This window comes from Canis lupus, chromosome 3, assembly GCF_003254725.2.
Source record: "Canis lupus dingo isolate Sandy chromosome 3, ASM325472v2, whole genome shotgun sequence".
Lineage (NCBI taxonomy): Eukaryota > Metazoa > Chordata > Mammalia > Carnivora > Canidae > Canis > Canis lupus.
Window position 1 is genome coordinate 48,874,795 of NC_064245.1, and position 24,027 is coordinate 48,898,821.

The following is a 24,027-nucleotide window of genomic DNA, read 5'->3' on the forward strand; positions in this document are numbered from 1 at the left end:
ACACTGAGGCCTTGCGTGTTACCACCCCCCGAAACTGGGGACAGGGTGGGGGGTGCGGATGTCCCAGCTGCCATACCAGCCAAGCTGGCACCTCCCACTTCGCTGCTCTTTAAGCACCTTCATGGCTTGTAATCATTTAGAATAGCTACAAGTTTGAGAAACATTAAGGAGTACGGACCCATTACCTACCACATTCTCCTCCAAATAGTCCCAAAGTTTTGAGAAAGTTAAGATTTAGTTCAGACCGAAGAAGTAAAAATCTGCCTGGCGATTCATCAAGCTGAGATAACACATACAGACAAAGCCAGCAGCAAAGTAATAGAAAATAATATTTCTCCCAAGGACACACTGCCCATTATAACCTTCTTTGAGTTAACCACGGCTTTCTCACATCCTGGAAATCCTTGATCTCTAAAATCAGAGACAGCCAGAAACTCAGCTTTGGAAATTATATGGGTAAGAATGAAACATGTCATTCTCGCCTGGGGGAGGATCTAAGTCACTCTGACACAGAGATGTGGCCCTGATTTCCAGCCCAAGAGCAGAGCTTCAGAGAAGGGGGTTCGGAAGACATTCACATTTATCTTAACTATGTTGTTTCCAAGGAAACAGGAGCCTGGACCAATTTACAGTCCAGAACTGACACTGACACCCTGATACCCATCTCTGCTTTGTTTTGAACTTTTATTTCCATTTTACCTAAACTTTACCCTTCCTAAACATCCTATAACCATTCTACCTTTTCCTGTGCTGGGTGAAATGCCCCATGGTTCTTTCACCGTGCAGACCACCCCCTCACATGGCAATGAGTCAATACCTCTTCATCAGGCCACAGAGGGTGGTATTAGGCTGATCTTAGATATCCCCACCTCTTTTTGTTTCTGTTTACCTTTTTAGATAACCAGCCAAGCAAATAAATCACAATTTGTCCCCTAGGGATATTACAGCAAAATGATAAAACTGAAATTTAACTCTTTTATAGAAACCACCTGATAATTTGACTCAAACTCCCTGGGCAACCATTACTGTTATGGTTCTTTTTTTGATGGTTGTGGTTTTGTTTTGTTTCAATCAGAAGTCCTGGCTTTGATCAATGTTGCGAGTAAACACACAGGTTTGAATTTGCACAAGCCTGCTTAGCTGTCCGTGCTCCATGTCTGTACTGGCTAAGTTCCATGCCCATCATGAGGTAGCATCTGTGGTCAAAGCCCACAGGCTCTTACACAAATCATGTTGACTGGGGATCATCTGGATGAAAAGAAGCCCATGCCCCTTCCCAGTTACATGTGGGGTTCTTCAAGCAAAATCATGTGGCTCTTTTCAACAGGGGAGGGAAGTCTAGCCTGGGGAGGGATGGGGTGCAGGATCCAAACTCCTTCCACACAGAGCCATCTGTTCTCTTGTCTCTGCTTCCTGGCAAGCATCTGCCTGCTTTCTGCTCACTCTGAGCTCCTCTGCTCCTCCATAGCTGAGGTTCACACCTGATTTTGTAGCATGGTTGGCCACAGCGTGACTATTTTGGTCTCTCACAGCCTCAGAAATAAATCTCCAGGACAGGGGCACCTGCGTGGCTCAGTGGTTGAGTGGCTGCCTTCCGCTCAGGTCATGATTCCCTGGTCCTGGGATCAAGTCCCACATCGGGCTCCCCACAGGAAGCCTGCTTCTCCCTCTGCCTGTGTCTCTGCCTCTTTCTATGTTTCTCATGAATAAATAAATTTTTAAAAATAAATGAATAAATCCCCAGGACAGAAAATATAATCTGATTGGTTCCCCTCTCAAGCATGTATCTGCCTTGTGCTCATGAAAGCAGACACAACCATGGGTGCCTGGTCCTCCCTTGTGCAAGGGCTGTGCATCAAGAGGGGTTCCAAAGAAGGAGGGGGCTTCATACATTTGCTCTGTATTAACCTTAATAACAGAAGGATTGAAGAGAGCCAAATTTCTTTTGCAACATACATTTGTCTAACTCACATATCACAACTGTCTGACTACTGATACCTCAGGAGGAAGTATCAACAGGTCAAGGGTATGGTTAGTCCAGCATGAGCTTCCATGATGGGCTCAGGAACATGACACCAGTGCTACCAACAGCTGTATGTATCTGATGAAAGAGAGAGAGAGAAAGGGATTGAAGGAGACAGAAGGAAAAGGCGAGGGGGGGAAGAGGAGAAAGGAGAGAGGAAGGGAGGCAGGAGGTCAGAGGGTCACTGCAACTTATTCTCCCATTAGAAAAACAACTTTCTACCACTGCCCTGGGTGTGAGTCAGCTCAAGAAAAAGTGTAGAAGTGTATAATTATAGTATTATTAATTCATGCTGAGCCTTTGAAAGGTTATTTTCCTGGAGGAACAGCTGAGTATCATGGAAAGGGCACCGGTTTTATCGTCAGGTGGCCCTGGACTCCACTGTGTGACTTTTTCAGCTGTGTGACTTGCACAAATTCCTCCCTCTTCCTGACCTCAGTTTTCTCTCTTGGGAACAATGGATAGCACCATCTTGCCCGAGGTTGAATTTGAAGGTTACATAAGGTAATGTGATTCACCCTCCCTCACGGAGTGACTAAGACCTCAGCTCCCAGTGGTTGTAACAACATCATCAATAGTCCCATCCCTTAAGCTTCTGTTTATAGGATCCTCATTTTGTCTTTAGTGGTTCATTCTCAGAGAAAATGTCTTAAGAGCCCAAGTTTCTCTTCTGAAATTAAGTCCTAGAGGTCAAAACATCTGAGACTTATCAATCTAGAAATCTAAAAATTTTTAGGGGTGCCTGGGTGGCTCAGTTAGTTAGGCATTTGCTTTTGGTTTAGGTCATGATTCCAGGGTCCTGGGATCGAGCCCCACCTCAAGCTCCTTGCTCAGCAAGGAGCCTGCTTCTTCCTCTGCCTCTGCCCCTCTCCCCTTCTCTGGCTAATGCTCTCCTTCACTATCTCTTTCTCTTTCTCAAATAAGTAAATAAAGCCTTTTAAAAAAAAATAAAAGTCTAAAAATGTTTTGAGATAAAAAAAGCACTTGTTCAACCTCCATGTGTTTCACCACACCGTACATGGCACACTGTCCGTTGATAATGGCCTTGCTTATCCACATCTCCTCATCTTACTACTTGAGAGCACCCTCCAGACTTCCAATGGCCAGTATCTGCTTTGCCTGAAGTTATTCTGTGGCCAAAGCCTGTTTGCCAGCTCATGGGCAGAGCAAAAGTGTCAGGGACTAAACCTGCCCCCAACAGGCCTCAACCAGTGGCTGGTGGAAGTATGGTAACTCCCTAAGAGTACATTTTGCTCTGGCTCCTGGAATCACTCCATCAGAACTGGACAATGCCCTCTTTCTTGGTGTGATGGTTAACTTGAGGTATCAGCTTGGCTGGGCCAAAGGATGCCCAGACATTTAGTCAAACATTATTCTGGATGGGTCTGTAAGGATATTTCTAAATGAAAGTAGCATGTGAACTGGTATGGTAGACTGAGCAATGCAGACCACCCTCCCTGGTGTGGTGGGCCTTGCCCCCTTCACTGAAGGCCTGACTAGAACAAAAGTCTGACTAGAAAGAATTCTTCCTTTCTGCTTGACTGTCTTTGAGTTGGGACATCTTCTGCCTTCAGGTTCAGACTGGAATTTATGCCATCAGCTCTCCTGGGTCTCCAGCTAGCTGACTGCCAATCTTGGACTTCTCAGTCTCCCAAATCCATGTGAGCCAATTCCTTATAGTAAGTGTTTGTAATAATATAAGATATATGTTATATATATGTAATAATATATGTGTGTGTGTGTGTGTGTGTGTGTGTGTGTAAAACATATTGGTTCTATTTCTCTGGAGAGCTCTAATACATGAGGCTTCTCCTTTTTGCCTCATTTCCCCACTTCCCTATTAGGGGTTATTCCACCAACCAAGCTAACTACTACCTTCAAATCCTTCTGTAAGCATCTGCTTCTGAGGGAATTCAGACTAAAACAAACCCAACTGCATTCCTGACCCTCTCTCTCTTGCTGTCTCCCTCTCATTGAGGCTGGAAACCCAGCGGTTGTTTTCCTGGCTTCCTCTGTAGTTACAGGAGGCTGGGTGACCCAATCCTGGCCAATGAGATATAAAAGTTAATCTTCTGGGGCTTCTGAAATGCTATTTTCCTTCTTGTTAAAAATGGAAACATGTGAAAAGAAAACTTATCTCTTCTATTCTTCTCCCTGCCTTAAATTCTGAGATGGTACCTGAAGTTTTATCACCATCTTACAACCAGAATGAATCCATAGCCCCTAAAGGCCTGTAATATTTGCCATCTCTAATAAGACAATTATTTCCTCTTGGACACTGTGATATAGTATTTTAAGATATTAACTCTCCCTTGCCCCATTCAAGCAAGTAGTGAGTTTTGCACATTGGCACCCAGGAGAGGTTTACGGCAGAGAAGAAAATAAATCACCTGAGAGTGTTTCTGGCTCATGTGTTCCAAAGACCTAAGGTCTATTGGAAAGAGGATTCTGTACATGGAACTGAGTGTCCTAAAAAGAGAGCCTTGACTTCACATGAGCAAAAAGAGATTCCCTGAAGTGGGGGAAGAAGAGCAGAAGCAGAGATTGCAGAGAAGTCTCTGAGGCAGAGGAGACCTATATCCCACTGCATGTCACACTCTGCTTGCCTACAATACTGTCACTGGCCAATGGAAAAACCCAAGAGATGAGTGGTTGCATGGCCCATCTGAGCTGCCTGGGCTGGACCACTGGTGTCTCTGTGAAGCTTCAGGGAGCTACAGAAGACTCCTAGACCAGAAGAACTGTGTGGGAAGGACGGGTTGCAGCCTCTGTGGGCTGGCAAGCCCAATACTCTGAGATTGAGTGATGAGTCCAAATTCCTTTATGGACAGAGACACGTTAAGAGTTTAGGGGTCAAGAGTTTGTCCACACCATCACTAGCCACTGCTCCATTGTGAACATTACTAACCAAACGAGGCCAATTCCTCTTTCATTCTTTCAAAAATGAGTTCCTACTCTTAATAGGCAGTGGAGACAAAAATCAAATAGGACACAGAGTGTGTTCCCAAAGAGCTAGCAGTGTGATAGGATAAACAGTCATGACCAACTTGTAGACTCATAAGCTGAGTTACACATCTTAGAACCTTTTCATCTATGGAATGAACAAACATGATTCCATTTATAGAATGGACAAACATGACTCCAGTTGGTTAAGCAACTTACCAAAGACCACACAGTCACTGTGGGTGGCATTAAGACTCAGATTCAGGTCTGACCGATTTCAGTGGACAGGTTCTTTGCAGTCTGCTCATCATCCTCAAATGCCTCCAGAGAGCCTAGCGGCATCTGAGGACCACCCTTTATACCCTGGTAGATTTTGTCAAGCAGAATTTGTTGTGTTTTGCTGTCCAATGTGAATGTTTCCCAAAGACAATTGCTACATCTGCTAAAGCTCTAGGTGACTTCCATGAAAACCAGTTCTATTCATCACACCTTAAGGGAAAACAGCAATCTCCTATATGCACACATTAATTAACACAGCAAAAATAAGCTCCAGTTAATTATAGAACCTTCCTACTTTAAAAAATGAGGAACAGGACAGCTGCCAAAGACGACTCAGCATCACAGAATAAAGTGAGAAAAGTGGGGGGAAGCATCACCTCTCTACACCGTGTCTTCACCTAAGAGATAACCCTCTGTTGAGAAAGAAAAGGTTTAGTGGCCAAAGCCTCCAAGTCCTTGGAACTGGCTACAGTCTCAGAAAGTCTCTCTCAGCTTCATCCACATTATTCCTCCCTTTAAGGAAAGGCCCTTTGCCACCAGAAAAGATGTGTGCGTTAATTATTCAGAAGGGCTTATATCAAAGAGGAAGGGAAAATTGCATGTCATTTTCCTAGCATTCAATATTTTTTCATTATTTATTACTAGCATCGTCTATTTGGGGAAGAATGAGCCAATGCTTTTTAAAATCCATGAAAGCTTTGACTCAAGAACTGGAGAGATATTGAGCAGTGTCTTCTCCAAGATCCAGAAAATATACACTTACCACTGACTCTCCTGAGACCTTTTCTTATTATTATTCAAGCATGCCAAGGAAAAGTGTGTGTAAGCATGCTATATTCCTCAAACCACCTCAGTCTTGTGTTTACCCTTCTGTGTTTTTTTAATGAACGTGATACCAACTAAGAACCTCATCTTGATCTCTCTAGCTAATTCCTGCAGGTGTATAAACATGATCCGGCTTCTTCAAAGTAAAGTGTGTGTGGTCTGCTGACATCATCAGCAAGCACTGCCAGAGCAAATAACATTTTCCATTACAAGGAGAATGTGCAGCCTAGATATTTTAAAGGCAGCTTAGTATCATATCTTCCCTAAGAAAGAAACAGAGGGACACCTAGGTGGCTCACTGGTTGAGCCTCTGCCTTTGGCTCAAGATCCTGGGGTCTTGGAATCGAGTCTCACATCAGGCTCCCTGCTTCTCCCTCTGCCTATGTCTCTGCCTCTGTGTGTGTGTGTGTCTCTCATGAATAAATAAATAAAATCTTAAAAAAAATAAACAAATAATATTTGACCATTTGTCACTGCCCACATGAACAGAAGATTGTGTTTTAAAGAATCCAAGATAAGGAAAACCATGACTCTCCCTCTCTTAACAGATGACAGGATTCATAGACTCTGGAGATACAGGGGATTTTCATGGCTACCCATTCCAATAGCCCCCAAACCTAGGTGTATAATCAATCCATTTCCTTTTGTTCTTCTTCTCATGCTCAATTTGTTGTGGGATCTTATTTCCAAGTATCTCTTGGATACAGTCTCTCTTTCCATTGCTAATACCACCTCTGCCACCCCCATGATCATGCCTATATTTGTTCAGCATCTTGTTGCTTAAATATTTTAGTTTGGATCAGGGATAAAAAAGAAATTATCATTTTAAGAGCAGCAGAAACCCTGGGAGCATGGGTTAGCAATAAAAAAACAGAAAAAGGGGTCCTGAAATGATTCACTTTTGGAATGAACTGGATGAGTTGTCAGAACAGTGGGATATAAGGGGCCACAGGAAGAAGGGGTCTTATAACAGGGAGGCTTACTATTTGAGTTTAAATTGTTGCCCTACTATGATATAAATTCATGCCCATTTCTCCAATCTTAAGTAAAACATGCTGTACATCCAAAGAGTTTTTGTGGCAACCAAGGAAAGTTGCTGTGTAAGCCAGAATAAAGGACAGGAGTCAGCAGAGGAAAGATGTCAACATTGACCTTGGCATGAAAGTCCCCAAGACCTGCAAGAAATGTGGGGCTTTCCTACAGTGTAAGCCAACCCATACCTACCTCTGAAGAGTCGGAGTGCTTCTTGCTAACATCTGAGCTGCATTAAGATTCCTGCAAGAGCCACCTACTCTTTTATATCTCTACTTCTTTTGTGCTACTCAGCTGGCTGCTCAGGAGCCTGAGGGAGCTCACATCAACACTGTGGGACCCTAAGTTCTTTATTTCCAATTTCCATCAGAAAGCGTCTGTCTTCTAAACCCATACTCTTCCAGGTACAGCATTAACTCTCAAAATGAAACTTTCTATCATCTCTCTTAGCCGAAAAGTGTCACCAAAATGTGAGCTCTCTCCAGGAAAACAAACAAACAAAAACCTATGTGGCAACTATAGGCTTGAACCTTCAAGAGAAAAAAAATAATGATTTATTGAGTATACACCATGTGCTATGCTATTGACTAAATATTTTACTTATATTCTCTTAATCTCCATAAGAGCCTTCCAAGTAAATATTATTCTTATCATTGTTCAAATAAGCAATGTGAGACTCACAGGAATTTGCTAATTCACCCCAAGTGGTGAGTAGCAGAGCCAGGTTTAGCTTGTCTGTGCTGGGGGCCTGTCTGTGTTCCCAACCAGGCCACCCTGATGGACTCACCCTTCACTAGGTTGGGACTAGGTTGGAGCAGCAAACTGCAAAGATGTTCCTGAAAACATCAAATCTTCCCAGAGAAGAGCATGTCCCTAACATCTGGGCTGCAAAAGACCATAGATGACATCAGCGAAGGACTGGGGAAAACTTCCAGCCCTTGCCAGAACATCTCTGACATTAGCAGTTCCATACTCAAGCTGTATATCAGAATCCCCCAAGACACTTTCCGAAATTGAAGTTTCTCAGGTCTCAATTAGCAGAACCTGCTAATGGAAATTGTTTTGCGATGGGGTGCAAAAGAGGCTCTATATTTTAAAAGGTTCCCAAATAATGTAGGGAGTTCTAGAAGTGGGGTTTAAGAAACACTGCAATTCTAGGCCACTCTTTGGGTCCAATCCATACCACCCTGGTGCTTCTAGCTTCCATCCAGTAACTGCTCTATTTTAAGAGATGTTGGGGGAAGTGTGGACAATCTTAGCATTAACATATGTTCATCTAAGGCTCTATGGGTTTCTGTTTGATGCCTGTGGCCATAAGAAAGCAGAGAGACTTCTATCTCTCCATCTGTTTACTAACTCCCAGCAAGACTGTAATTAATGAGGGGCCCATCCTATTATGCTTAATACAAAAGTGATAAACAGCCACTGAGGCATGCCAAAACTTTGTTTAGGACAAGCACAAGCATGCCCTTAGCAGAAAAGGGTGGTTTAAACCACAAAAAATATCTGGTACATATCCCAAGCCCAGTCTGGTGAATTCAGGAAGCTCAGTGGGGAAAGAGAAGCTTAACATCAGCCATATTCTCCAAGTTTTGTTGGAGTAGATCAAAGAGAAGAGACAGGAATGGTTGCTGCCCAGATCCCAGGTTAAGTGAGACCAGCGCTAAATGAGCTAGTGCTAATTAAAGACAGTTACAGCCAGAAGCATTTAAAAACCTAACTCCTTGGAGGAAGGATCCCCAAAATGGCACCTAAGAGAGCCATATATTTAATGAAAGGCTCCTTTAAGAAGGTGTTATTTTGTCCTTCTCTGGGACAATCACCATACCTTTGGGATAGAAAATACTTACATAAAAGGCATTTTTATTATTTTTAAATCCTTCTTAAAGGATAATTGCCATACGACTTTTATTATACCTTATTTATAGACCTACCTAGTGCCATTAAATGTTTATTATTGGGAAAATGTTAACTTTTTTCCTATCTGCTATTACTTTTAAGAAAAATGTCATTGGCATAGTGACATTCGTGGAATGTTTCCTAATAGCTGATGAACATCAGTTTTAAAATGTTTACCTAGACCAGTGTTTTTCAAACTTGGTGCATCGGAATCACATGGAGGAGTTGTTCCAAAACACCTGGCTAGGCTCCATCACCTACTTTATTAGATTTAGGGTAGGGCCCAAGACTTTGTATTTCTAACAAGTTCCCAGATGATGCTAATGCTACAGGTCCTGGACCACACACTGAGAACCACTGATCAAGAGCATGAGCCCAACTTCCAAATGATCTGGGGTGAGATGCAGATTCTCACTCCCACCAAACTCCAGGAACAGAAGAGACCTTGTCTTCCCTCTTGTTTGCCAGGGGGCCATATTCCTTGTTTTCTCCACAATCCGGGTTTATATCTTTTTGCAGTAATTTATACATGTTAGTTATTTTGGCACACCGTCTGATCTTCAAAAGTGCCCCAGTTTAGATGACAGGTTCTACATGCACCCTAATATTTGTTCATATTTGCCTAATCTTAACCCATGGGAATTCAACATGCCAAAATGGAGGATGCTGTCTTGCAAAGAGAATTTGAGAATTTGAGATCTGAGAGCCAAGGATACTAAATATGGGATCACTTTAGCTGGGATTGCAACTTGCTGGAGAAGTCTTAGTTCTTGTCCTGCAATGCTTCCCCTGGCCCTAAACTTATTCTCCTTACTACAGTATCAATAGTGGTGTTTGCCTTCAGGGGAGCCTACCTTCCCCTTAGGGTAACCTTTGTATATCCTCTGCCCCCAACTCTCAGCTCTGATTTCAATTCAAAGGTGAAGTTCTTATTGCTATTATGGTTGTTGTTATTTGGGGTTGGAGAGGGGACTCTTGGAAGTTTCCCTTACTTTTTTTTTGTTTTTTACATTTTATTGTGAAAATTTCCAAACACTCTCCAACATAAAGAAAATGATATAATGAATACACCCACCAACCAGCTTCAACAATTACCAACTCATTCCAATTTTGTTTCATCTACACCTCACACAGTTTTCCCTTCATACACACGGGATTATTTTAAATTAAGCCCGAGATATTACATGATTTCATCCATAAATATATCAGCAGTGTCTCTTTAAAAATAAGACTCCTTTTTAAAAATAGGTCTCCTCTTAAAAACAATCAATATAGCATTATAACACCTAAAACAATAATACTTTTGTAATATCTCATAATATTTTTAGAATATTTGTTCAAATCATGATTCAGATAAGCCCCATACCTTATAATTGGTTGATATCACTTGTCTTTAATAATTTATGCATTCTCCTCACTACCTCTTATTTTATTTGTTGGTGAGAGCAGATAGTTTGTCCTATAAAGTCTCCTATAGAGTATGTTCTGCTGTTTGCATGCCTATGGTGTCATTTGACATGTTCTTCCATCCCCTGTGTCTCCCATAGTTCATAGGTAAGTCTAGAGCTGCCCAATGTAGCAATGCTTAGTCACACATAGCTATTTAAATCTTAATAACTAAGTGCGTCAGTCACACTAGTCTTATTTCAGGTTCTCAATACCCACATATGGTTAGTAGCTACTACATTGGGCTGTGCAGATAGAATTTTTCTATCATCACAGAAACCTATTGGACAGCTGTTATTCATATTCAGGTTAGCTTTGTAGGGGGATTAGGAGGTTGTCAAAGCTACTTCAAAGGCATTGTAGTATTTCTATCAAGGGCACATAAAATCTTGCTGTTTTTCTTCCCATGATGCCAATAGACACAGATGATCATTGCCTAGACCCCATGACAGGATTACAAAATCCTAATTATAAAATTATTTCTTCAATCATTAGCTGGAATACTTATATAAAGAGAAACTTCCCCCATATCTACTATTTGCTTGTCCTGAGATACAGCTTGCAAAGGAAAAGCAAAGTAAACATCTGATTCTTTCCCTTATCTACCAGTTTTCAAAATAATAAGATGGTTCCCTAGCATCCTGCAAAGTGACCAATAAGATATGTTATTCTGAGTACCATTATGAACCTATGGGTTTTAACCTATTTGATGTGTTTAGGTCAACACATGTTCTGATGTTCTTAGCTACAATTAATAACATTGGGTATATATTTTTCACATTTCCATTGCTGTACTTTTATAGTTAAATTGTAGAAGTAAGATTTCTGAATCTAAAGGTAAATGCATGTGTAATATATTTACCCTCTCATGCCTGGCATATAGCTACTCACTAGTTATTTGCTGCCTCTTTATCCATAGTAAACTTAATAATAATAAGTTAGAAACAAGTAATAGATTTAAGCAGATGCTGTGATGTCACTCTTGTCTTCAAGATTCTGATATGAGCATGCCTTAAACATTCATTAGTTGGGGTGACTAATAATTAGAGTCTGGAGGGGTTCCCTAATAACATATTCCAATTTTCAACAAAACCATTTTTAAAATATATAGAACCAGGGGAAAAAAATGGTGTGTGGAAGTTATCTGACCCATCTCATCTTATAGCTGAAGAACTGAGGCTTGCCGATGGCCTGATTTCCCCAAGTCATCCCAATAGCCTGTTTATGAGTTGGGACTTCCATTCCCTGCAAATCAGGCACAGGCACTTTTGATTTGCCTGCAGACTGTCTTCTGCTCAGAATCTAATTCTTCATTTAGGACCAGATATTTCTTTCTTAATCTGCTGTAACACTTGTCAGGTGAAGTAGCCTGTTTCCAGGAGGGCAGGAATGAGCAGCCCCTTCAGAGCCATCTTGCTTCTAGGGCCAGAGCTGCTGCTCTGTGTTTCATCACCGCCAGTTCTGGATCCCTAGGAGCCAGCCTCCAGATGCCTCTCTGCGCAGCAGGAGAGCCAGCCAACCCTGGCTGTCACCGCCCCCACCTTCCCAGGGGAAAGAGGCAGCCATTCCTGCTCCTGGAGAGACAGACAGGATAACTAAAAAAAGCAGTCTGCCTACTGGAGCCTGAGCTCTTGCTCCAGGGTATGGAAGCCAGGGTGGGTCCTGTCTGGCTGTCAGGTCAGGACTCAGCGTATCAAGTCAATGATGAAATGAAGGACATAAGGGGCTTGGGGATGCTGCCCCCAAGATTCCTTATCCCCCTGCATGGTTCTCTGCCTGGGGCAAAGCACCCATAGAGTCTGGGCCCTCCTAAGGCTGTTCCACTGGCTGGGATCCGCATATGTAGATTAAAGTTCTCTTCCTAAAGACATTCCAAAGGGCCCTAGAGAGTAACCTCCCAGAAACTGATTCCTTATATTCTGGAGTTGTCAGATATATTCCCCCTGCATCAAATCTCCCAGCAACCTGCTCAGGTGGGGCCACTCTCTTCTTCCAGATCTGAGGTTCATACCTAAGCCACACCATTTGCCCATGACTGACCAAATGCCATCCTGTTATAATATCTCCAAAGAGCGCAGGTCACTCTTTGCCATATCAGGGACCAGTGATTTAATCTGGGTTTCCCAGATCCTCATAGTTTGAGGATGGTAGTGATAATTACAAAGTTTTCAAAACAGTATCGTGTATATTTCTCTTCCTATCTGTGCCCTAAAAAATTGAGTGTATGTATTGGGAAGAGGAGTTGAAACACATAAATTACTGGTCATGGGAGGAAGCTACAACTATAGAGGTTTTCTCACTCTCCAGGAAGGTAGAGGCTCAGAGCATGTCCTCTCTCATAATGGTCAGAGACAGGGGTTCTAGGAACAAGCAGACCTGGGTCATAATCCAGCCTTCATAAATGCTGTCCATGCAAGATTTAGCAAAATAATCATTGCAAACCCATTTTCATCTCTAAAACTGGGACACCCACTTCACAGAGATAAGTACCTAAAAGAGCCCCAGCCACATAGAAGGAGCTCAGCTAATGCTGGTTTCCTTTTACCATCACCTTTTCCCTGGTCTTCATGAAGAGGCAGTGTGGCCTAAGGGTTTTCAATTTTCATATCTGACAGACACAGCCTTAAATCCTCTGTCACTTGTCACTTCAGCTGTGGATGACTTTCCCTCACTGAGCTTGAGCTTTCTCATCCATGAAAAAAAAAATTGTCTTGCAGGGTTGCTATGAAGGTTAGTAATAAAGTACCTTGAGGCATTTGTTCAAAAGAAGGTAGTTCTTCCTGATTCTCATTGCTCTTCCTCCTCCCCATTATGTAGGCTCCAACCCAGAAGCACCAAACCCCATGCACGGGAGGATCTAACATGAAGTGGGAAGATAGATGTTGACCATGGTATATGCTAAGAATTCTCAAAGGGGGAGACCTTGGCCCCACGAATGTGAAAATCATTTCTTGAATGGGGAAAAATTTGGCTCTGTGAGGTGAAGGCGACCCTAGGTATCACAATGGTTTGTGGCTCCTTAAAGGGCCATGATACATAAATAGATATATGGAGCATCTGTGGTATTAAAATTTCATAAGGAGGGAATCGTTGGCAATTAGTGGGGGGAAATGTCTGAAAAGCCTCCTGGGGGCTAATAATGAAAAAAAAAAGTTGAGAAACACCACTATATAAAGATAAAAAACATCTGGGGAGAAGAGGAAAGAGCTGACTAAAAGAGCAACACCCCAATCTGGGTTACCAAGAGTACCAGATGTGGGGGAGGGGCAGAGAGTAGGTGGAGTTCAGGAATCCTATACATGATTTTGGTGTAGATGGTTTTTATTGTTGCTGCCTTTTTTAATCAAGTCTGTGTTCTATTTTTAAATAGATTTCGTTTGTTTGTTTGTTTGTTTGTTTGTTTGTTTGTTTAAGAGAGAGAGAAAGAGCACATGAGTGCAAGCAAAGAGAGGGGTAAAGGAGAGGGAGAAAAAGAGAATTTCAAGTAGACTCCATGCTGAGCACAGAGCCCTGTCCGGGGCTGGATCTCACAAGTCTGAGATCATGAACTGATGCAAAACCAAAACTCAATGCTTAATCAATTGATCCATCCAGGTGCTCTGAGTCTCTGTGTTTTTTAAACTAAAAAGAAGAAAGAGCTAATATGTATTGAACACTTATGTGTTAGGAATTGTGCTGGGTGTATTAGCTATATTACTCCCACGTGATCATGAAGAGTAAGCTTCGGTTTAACAGATGGGAAAACTAAGGTCCCTTGAAGTTAAGCATACAGTTCATCTGAAGCCCTTATTCCTTCAAGAGTGGTCATCATGTCAAATTGCTGTCACTTGTTGCTATGAAAGAGTGCCCACTTTTCACTCTGGTAAGTGTCCTGGGTCAGATAATAAATAATCACCCTACATCACAGCTGCATTATTGCACTGTCTCTCCCTCCAGATATTTCCATAATGAGGGCTAGAATCAGAGTAATCCTGGATAGCCTTGTGCAGCAGCATCCTCATCAGAGGAGGCAAAGAAATTGCCTCCTGGAGGAGAAGAGGCTGAGCAGTGGCAAGAAAAGTGGAGTTATGAGAGGACTCCCATGTTCAGAAATCACAGCCCGCCTCAGTTTTGGAAAGATGCTGCACAAAGCTCCAATGCATGGATGTGGACCTTTGGGAGCTCAGAGAAAAGCAAAACTGCATGTGTGGTCACCATGGAAGCATGTGGCAGCTTTTCTAGCATCTGGAAGTCAGCATACTTTACAGCCACACCTACACGAATGCAAAGAAGCTCCAGCCAGGGTCTGGTCACCACGGTGCCAGTCCTGCCCAGGGATCCCACAGCCTAGGGCTGGAAACAGGGAAGGTTTGGATTTATAGGCTCCTGGACAGTGGATGTGAGCCCTGCCACCTGCCTGCCCAGGGTGTCGTCTGCAGATCCGCACTGGGCTCCACAAAATAACATCTGTAGGTTCAAGCAGGAAGTCGAGGCTGCTAGAGACATTCTAATTGTGCCTGAGTCTGAATAATTTAACACTCCCTCCAAAATAGACTATCATTAGAATTTGTCAATTCCTGTGCATTTGAACAGGCAGTATCCAAAAAAGAAAAAAGAGACAGAGAGAGAAAGGGAGGAAAAGTTCCCACACATATTGCCTGAGAGCAGTGCAGCGGGAGGGCAGCAGTCGAATGGGGTTGGTCTCTTTTCTACGGTCAAAGTCCTGTGCTTACTGATGCATCTGGCCCAAAAGCAAAAGCTACTCCTTCATGCCCATTTAGTTCCAAAACCAAGTCTGCACTGCATGCACAGAATGTCAAAAAAAATGCCTTTTCTTACATGGTCACAGATGTCCATTTCCGCCTTCACCATTTACTCTGTATATGACCATATTCAAGTCCCTTAACTTTTCTGGCCCTCAGTTTCTCCATCAGCAAAATGTGAATAAAAGTGTAGCCTTCCTCACAGGGTTTGAGTGATTCATTTTGTGTGTGTGTGTGTTTTTTTTTTTTTAAGATTTACTTATTTGAGAGAGAGAGAGAGAAAGAGTGTGTGTGTGTGTGTGTGTGTGTGTGTGTGTGTGCATGAGCAGGAGGAGGGGCAGAGAGAGAAAACACCAAGCAGACTCCAGACTGAGCGTGGAGCCCTAGGCAGGGCTTGATCCCATGACCTTGAAAGCATGACCTGAGCTGATGCTCCATCAGCTGAGCCACTCAGGCACCCCCCTCACTGAGCCAATGCAGGATGATGGGAAAGGTCTCCCAGACTGTGGCACATAACAGATCCCAGTGTTCTTTGGTCTCCCAGTTCCCATTATGCACTGACTGTATGTGAAATGCTGACGGTTCCAGGAGATACCACAGACAGGCACCGTTGCCAACAGAAACCCATTCTCTCTTTTTCCCATTGCTTATGCTGCCAAACACTCAGTGTAAAAGAAAATCAACAACAGTGAAACAAAAAACAAACAAAATACACGTATCCATACACACACACATAATATGTGTAGACACACACACACACACACACACACACCACACACACACGTACTCATCTGCTCAACCTCCAAGGCAGGTGCTCAGATCAGCGGAGCCCCCGTCCTGTTTGTCAGTGGCTGGAGAGCCCATAGTAAGTGCCTCATCTTATTCCCCTGGGGGCTGATTCAAGCCTTTCTCAAGAATCCCACCCCACTCCCTGAACTGCCACTCTTACTTCCTGACCACACCCCCAGATCCATAAATGCTGTCACCTTCACTCACAGTGCCTCCCGCTTCCAACCATCCCCATCTCCCCCTCTCCACGCCTGCTTTTCAGCACCACCACCCTGTTTCTAAGGCTCACCTCCCCCTGGGCTCAGCCTCGCTGCTCCCATTTGTTCCTAAACTTGGCTCCATCCTGCACCTCTTCCTTCTGCATCTCTAAGCTCCTTACACGCTCCCTTTTTCCACCCCGTAAAGACACGCAGATATCACACTATCTGAAAACATTTCTCTCTGCTCCCTTTCCCATCACCTCAATCTGTATCCTGTCCTTCCTTTTGAGACAGGGAAGCTGAAGGGGCTCCTTTTTAGAAAGGCTCCATATCTGCTCTGTCTCCATATCTGCTCTGTTTCTCCTGGCCTCCAATTCTGAACAAGCCAAAGAACCTTGAAGTTCCCACTTCAAGGGGGAAGCAAGAGAATTAATCATTCTCTGAGTTTTGTCCTAGGCCCCAAACACCTGATAACACCTAAGAAAAGCCAGGTCCCAAACATGTCACAGGACATTGGCTTCAAATAAACCTTGGTTGACGCTGGCATCCATACTTGTACTTTTAATAATTTATGGAATAATACTTATTGTTCCCCTGATGATTGCGTTTGACTGGCCCCCACCTTGGATTCCTTTTCTTTTTTTTTTTAATTTTTTTTAAGATTTATTTATTTATTCATTCAGAGAGAGCGAGAGAGAGGCAGAGACACAGGCAGAGGGAGAAGCAGGCTCCATGCAGGGAGCCCGACGTGGGACTCGATCCCGGGTCTCCAGGATCACACCCTGGGCTGCAGGCGGCGCCAAACCGCTGCGCCACCGGGGCTGCCCTCCTTTTCTAACATAAACCCCTAGCCCAAGAAATGATGAGAGTCATTCTTCTCTCCTTTCTGAGTCCCCCGGACACTTCCTCAGCTATTCTCTATCACTCATGCTACTCAGTAAATTTATTCTGTTTGTACTTTCTCCGGCTCACATTTGATTCCTATCCTGCACGAAGCAGACCCTCTTGGCTGGTCCTGTGGGAGTCTGGGTCCTCAGACCCAGCCAGCCTGCATCACTTTCACCACCAAATACTTTGAGGAATGTCTGGATTCACTGGCCTGTGTCCTGCCTGCCTCCCCCCTCCCCACTCCCCGTTACTGCCGGTCACTCTTGGTTTGGTTTTCACTGCTGTGCTGGCAGTGCATCTTCCAGGCTCACCAGGATGCGTTGATTACCATCCAGGCACCTCCTTCAGGTGCCTTCCGGACCCCCTTCTTGATCATCCCTCTCTTGCGTTGGGATCCATGAACCCTGCTCTTTCCTGACTCTCCTGATTTCCTCCCTGAATGCTCTTTCTCTCTCTCTTGTTCTCTGTTCCTTATCCTCCACTTCCAGCTTAAACGGAAATATTCTCTATGGTGCTCTGCACAACACATCTCTCTTTTGCCTCTACCATCTCTCTGGAAGATTGCTGCCATTTCTACCACATAACTCAACCTTGGCCCTACCCCTGAATTTGCAATGAGCTCATGCACCTGCCCATGCAGATGTACCCAGCCCCTAAAGTGCCCCCATGTGGAATCAGTACTCCTCCAACACTGCTCTATCCTCCCTCCCAGCTGCCCTGACCTGAGAACCTCAGCCCCACTTCCTTCCTCCTACACCTGCCAAGTCCCAGGCATCTAATCAGTTATCATTAGCTTCTCCTTTCCCTCCCCTACTGCTGTCCAGGTGCAGGCAGGGGCACATCCTCGACCTGCATGCACAATAACTGCCCACATGGCCCCAAAATGACAGTCTCCCATCTTCCCAAGGAGTCATCTCCTATTAACATGCACTCCCCTTGCTGAGCCATGCCAAGTACCAGTCACTGAGCAAAGTGCTCTAACAGTTTGGCACACTGAACTCTCTCAAGCCCCCTACATGGGTACTATTCTCCTCTCCATTTTACAGAAGATGAAGCAGAAGCTCAGGAAAATCATACTCTCGGGCACACAATTAGTAAATGGCAGGGCTCAGAGTCTAACCAGGGAGCAGGCCAAAAAACACAAAGTCATACTGCCTCCAACCACAGACCAGATCAGACTAAAAAAATAAATAAATCCCTTCTAAAGAAGCCAGGGCTGCCTACTGCCCAGCAACTTCCCAGCATAGTCCTTAAGGCCCTCCCAGGCAGCTGTCACCCACACTAGGCTCATCGTGCTGGACACCTACATGTTACTTCCACTTGGGTTCCATCCACCTTTGCAGCCACATCTGTGCACTCAGACCACGTTCTAGTTCTGGGCTTTTCCCAAACATACTACACCTTTGCTGGCTTTGCCTTCTTTCTTGGCTCAGCCACAATGCCACAGTGCCTCCCCTAATTCAATCCCGGGCAACGGACTTCTCTCTTTAGCACACCCAGCACTTTACTTATCCCTTTGCCAGCCTTCATTTTACTCTAGTTGATGTGATGGTCAATTGCATATCTATTTTGCCAATTAGACTCTAATTATTTTGAGGGCAGATACCCCCAACAGACTCAGTTCTGGATGTGTTGTGTATCTACCCCAGGACATGTTTAATATTTGTGATGTGGCCCGCTGCCAGGGATCTCACATACCAACTGCCTCTGTGATTATTTGACCCTGTCTAGAAAGCAGCAGGACAAGAGACTGGTACACAGGGGCACAAGGATCTTGTATTCAGTCAGGTGGGGGGGGATTGGGAGTCTGGGGGATTCCAGACCCTGCATTGCTCTCTGGTCCACTCACTTGCTCTGATACATGCAGAGAAATCCTTGCTTACAAGCTGCAAAGTTCATTTTTAAGGAAAGAACAGAACAGCTTTTGCGTTCTGACACCTCCACCCGCTCGCGCATCCCACTTCCTAGGAGAACAGCCTCTGAGGCTGGCTGGCCGTGGGAGGGGTGAACTGCTCCTGGGAGGGGCTGACAACCTCTGTGAGAGATCAAGAAGGGCTGGTGATGGGATGTGTCTCAGGCGGGTGGTGCTGCAGTTTCTGCATGATCTCAAGTTTGGTTTGAGCCCTTGGGATGAATCTGAGAAAGAGAAGAGTGCTCTCCATTTCTCTGCACAAATACCTAGGGGGTGTTTTTCTGTGCAAAGCCCCAAATGTCATTATTCACAACCTCTTCCCAAGCCTCCTTCTAGTCCACAAAACACATCCCACGTTAAGGTTTATAAGAGAAAAAGAAAAGAAAAGCTCAAAGAACTACTCCTGAACCTCCTTAGCTTGGCAGAACTAGCACGGAAATCCTGGTGAACCCCTGGATCTATTTATATACCCCCAATATGCAGTGACTAAAACTTGAACTCCACCCATAAAGACATTGTGCCAGAGCCCAGTAGAACACTCAGCTTCTCCTTCCCCTCCACAACCCCACATCCTCATGGGCATTTCAGCTCCCTATGCCCTCCCCCCACTCCCTCTGGGCTGTCCCTGGGCCCATTCTGTGTCTGTTATGCCTCTGGAGTATTTTCTTTCTATCCAGAAGCTATTTGTTCCATAGAAAAAAGCTTTTCTTTCCCAAAATCAGGACAGGTGGACATTCTGCTTTCTCAGCCCCTACTGAGCCTTTCTGCCAGAGGATGCAAGAAAAGCTGGCTGGACAGTGCTTTCTGTGTGGGTTTGGAGAATAAAATATCTTCCCAGCAGCCTTGAACAGGGGGCACCGGGTAATGAGCTCATTCTAGAATGGCCACACAAAGGATCAGTTTCCAGGCTGGCCTCTGTCCATTAATTAATTATATCCCAGAATGTTTAAATCCATTTTCCACACTCCCCACCACACTCATCCACACTTTGCTCTTTTCTCTAAAGGTATTGCTGAGGACTGAGGGGAAGGAAGGGTAGAGAACATTTCATGAGCATCTGCCATGAGCCTAGCTCAGAGCCCAACACTTGACATTCATTCAGTCCTCACAAGGACTTCCCAAGGTAGCTACAGTTATTATCCCATCGTATAGAAGAAAAAAAAATGAGGCAAGCTCACAGAGGTTAGGTAACTGGCCCAGCATCACACACTAGGGATGAACAGCTAGGATTTTGGTTGGAATCTTTCAATTGCAACATCCGTGCTGTGTGACCTACAAGACATGACCAAGCTGAACTGTTCAACTGAACTCCTTAATTTTTTTTTTATTGGTGTTCAATTTGCCAACATATAGCATAACACCCAGTGCTCATCCCATCAAGTGCCCCCCTCAGTGCCTGTCACCCAGTCACCCCCACCCCCCGCCCACCTCCCTTTCCACCACCCCTTGTTCGTTTCCCAGAGTTAGGAGTCTCTCGTGTCAACTGAACTCCTTTAGAACAAAAGCCATACCTTAGACATCTCCATATTCCCCACAGCACTCACCAGAGGAAAGGCCTTCTGTGAGTGATAAAAGAATGAATGAATAATTAGTGAATGAATGAATGAATAAGTGGATTTAATGAAATAAGAGATTCTCCTGCTTCCTTTTCGAGGTGATTTGTAACCTGGTTTGTTGGCTCAGTTTTATGAGAAAGTGCAGAGTGACACCAGCAACTGAGGAATATTAGCTTTTGAAGCAGACAAAGCAATCCCCAGCACGCCACAACACCTGTATGCCTTCTTTCTACATTCCCACCACCTGGTTGGGAAACTGTATTCCTTCTCATGATTCTCTACTTATTTGTCTCACAGAAATAAATCTCAGCATCCCTATCTGTTAAATCTGGATTGGAAAGGAAGCATGGTATAATGAAAAGGATAGCGCTGCTCGCCAGAATAGGTTCCAAACCCACAAAACTACTCAACTTCCATGAACCTCAGTTTCCTTGATGTTCATGTGGGATATGAATGCCCTCCTCCATGCCTCACCACGAAGGGAGGACAACTTCAAAGAGCAGAGTATATGCAGTGACAAAGGGGACGAGCTGACCATCATCCAAGAGTTCTCCCAAAGAGGTATGTATTATCTCGGTAAGGATAGTGATGGTAGACAGAGTAATGGCTCCTAATCCCTGGAACCTGTGCAGATGTTATTTTACATGGTAAAAGGGATTTGCAGGTGTGATTCAATTAAGCATCTCGAGATGGAGGGACCACCCTGGGTTATCTGCATGGACCCACTGCAGGATCCCAAGGATTCTCATAACTAACAGAGGAAGGCAAGGGTGTCAGAGTCAGGAGAAATTTGAAAATACTAAGCTGCTGGTTTTGAACATGGAGAATGGAGCCACAAGCCTAGGAATGCAGTTGGCCTCAAGAAATTGGAAAAGGCAAGGGAACAGATTCTCTCCTGGAGCCTTGGAAAGAACACAGTCCTGCTGATGCCTTCATGTTAGCCCCGTGAGACCCATTTCAACCTCCGATCTCCAGAACTGTAGGACCATAAATGTGTGTGGTTTTAAGTCACTGAGTGTGTGGTCATTTGCTACAGCAGCCATGGAAAACAATCCTGAGATCTAGCCCCCACCCTAAATCAGGTTTCATCAACCCTAAAACATGAGTCCCTCTGAGATATCAACCAGAATGCCACATTACTTATCTACAGAGAGGTCGATCTGTAAAACAGGACCCTCAGCTTGGCACAACTAGCATTCCGCTCCCCCATTAGGCAGACCAGCATGGGGAGGCTACCTGGAAGGACGCTGAAGAACACAGAATCGTAGCAAGCACAGGCAGATGAGTCACCCGGCTGCAGTCTCCAGCTCAGAACCTGTTGCATTCGTGCCCACGGTAGAAGCAGCCCTGCCAAGGGAACCCTCCTACCTGAGCCTCTTGGCTACAGTGCCCTCTATCTTGGGCAGTATTTCGAAGGCACCTGTCAACACCACCTTCTGCACAGCTCCTCTTGCTCCGCATACTCGGCTGGCCAACACCTCTTCAAAGTGTTAGATGAGCTTTCTTTAGTTCGGTGACAACTAAATAAGTAATACATTTAAAGCACTGAGAACACAGAAAGCATGCAACAAATATGTTATTGTCATTATGAATCTATTCAATTCAGTTGTGTCTGTGTAGTATGACTTCACAGAAGCCTCTGGTCTCTCTGAGGGCCTGAAAATGTTTTGCACAGGGAGGGCACATGTGTTCCCACCCGCACATGCTTACTGGGTTTGGCACCCATGGGAGGGTTCTCGGTCCCTGAGGGAGGGGTTGCCCTTAGCCTCACAGCATCCCCGCCCCCAGTTCTGCTTAGAAAGTCAGGCTTTGTAGCCTGCGGAGGAAATACCGCTGGTGCTGCAGCTACGAGAAGCTGTAAAATCGCAAATGACAGATTCGTGACGTCCCTAAGGGAATAAATAGGGAGAACAGATGGAGAGACGAGGCGGGGAGATTTCATTTAAATCTTAATAACGTTTTGATAATTTAATGGATGTGGTGAGAAAAGAATAGCAAACCAGTGCCAGCGAGCCAAAACAGTTTGCCCACCCTGGTGTTACCCCAACGTGATCTGCCCAGAGTGAGGCTACATGGAGGGATCATTTCCTCAGGGATGTTAAGAATCTTCACTGAACTGGCAAAGCTAAACACATCATGACAGAGAGACATTCAGGGCAACACAATGCACCTGCCTGCCCTATGCATTTCTTCAGGGCAGGCCTCGGGACCACAGTTCTCCATGCAATCCAGGTGATTTCCAGGTGAAAGGGGATCTTTAAAAAAATATTTTTTATTTATTTGACAGAGAGAGAGCACAAGCAGGGGGAGCAGCAGGCAGAAAGAGAGGGAGCCCCCATGAGAAAGGAGCCCAAAGCAGGGTTCAATCCCAGGACCCTGGGATTATGACCCAAGCTGAAGGTAGACTGTCAACCGACTAAACCACCTAGGCATCTCCAGGTGAAGAGGGAACTTATAGACATGCAGAGGACACAGATCAAGTGTGCTCAGAGCTCAGGTTTACCTCCCCTAGAGATGGCCTATCTACAAATCCAGCCTTCTCACAAATCACCTCTCCCTGCTCATCTCTGGAGACCTTGTGAAGACAGATCCAGTAGAGAGAAAAGAACACTACACAAGTTGTCCAAAGACCTGGATCATAACTCTATCAAGTACCAACCATGGGACTCAGGCGGTGGGTAGGTGGGGGGTGACTTAGTTTCCCTGTAAAGGGGAAAGAAGACTTCCTACCTTCAAGGAATTTGTTACACAGAGTAAATGAGGTCTACTCTTCAGAAAATGGTAGGCAAGTAACTGGCATTCAACAAATGCACACACCCCCTTTCATTTCTGTCCCACAAATAGCACAGTGTACACAGGAGTGCATGAGCGTTTACTGCATGGATCTTGACTTTTGAGGTTATTCCTCGAGAAGCAAATGCAGGATTTATGGTTTTATGCCCCACCCACACTGTCTCGTCCTCAAGCCCTTATTTAAATAGATGTCTTGGAAAGTGTAGGACTGACAACAGACGAAAGGTTAGAGAAGATGAGCCCCAGATGTAAAATATCCTAACTGGAACATCCAGTTTTGTTAAATCACTGAGAGATGAAACAAGCAACTAGGAGCAGCAGAAAGGATGGAGAAGGAGCCAGAACTGGGGAGTGCCAGCTCTGCAGCCAGTGTGCTGGCAGAGAACATGCAGGGGACTGGTGTCCAAATGGCTCACAATGCGTGAGGATGGGGCAGAGTAAACCCAGCAGGAAAAACTTAGTGATTAAAGATGATTCAGAGAAACCAACCCCAGGCACTCTTGCTTTCCTGAGTCCCCAGAAAAGATGTCTGAGGACCCCATTTATGAGCATCACCACCTAATTTTTGATAGAGGGGAGGGAAGGCACCAATGATAAACACCCACTCTGAATCAAGTTCTATGTGCATCTTATCTGCATCCACAACATCTATGGTCTAATGGGACATATGTCAATGAGATAATAGGTTCATAGAGCTTGA

The 24,027-nt window shown here is 44.5% G+C and overlaps 1 protein-coding gene across 6 annotated transcripts in view; it reads right to left on the minus strand.

Moving 5' to 3' along the window:
- SV2B (synaptic vesicle glycoprotein 2B) overlaps positions 1–24,027 on the minus strand; it is a 173,315-nt gene that overhangs the window by 129,406 nt on the left and 19,882 nt on the right. Inside the window, exon 2 of one of the 6 annotated variants that reach the window (XM_025437583.3) lies at positions 1,999–2,101. The exons of the other annotated variants lie outside the window; for them this stretch is intronic. The gene's annotated coding sequence lies outside the window, so the exon portion shown is untranslated. The remainder of the gene's footprint in view (positions 1–1,998; positions 2,102–24,027) is intronic. 6 annotated transcript variants of the gene reach the window in all.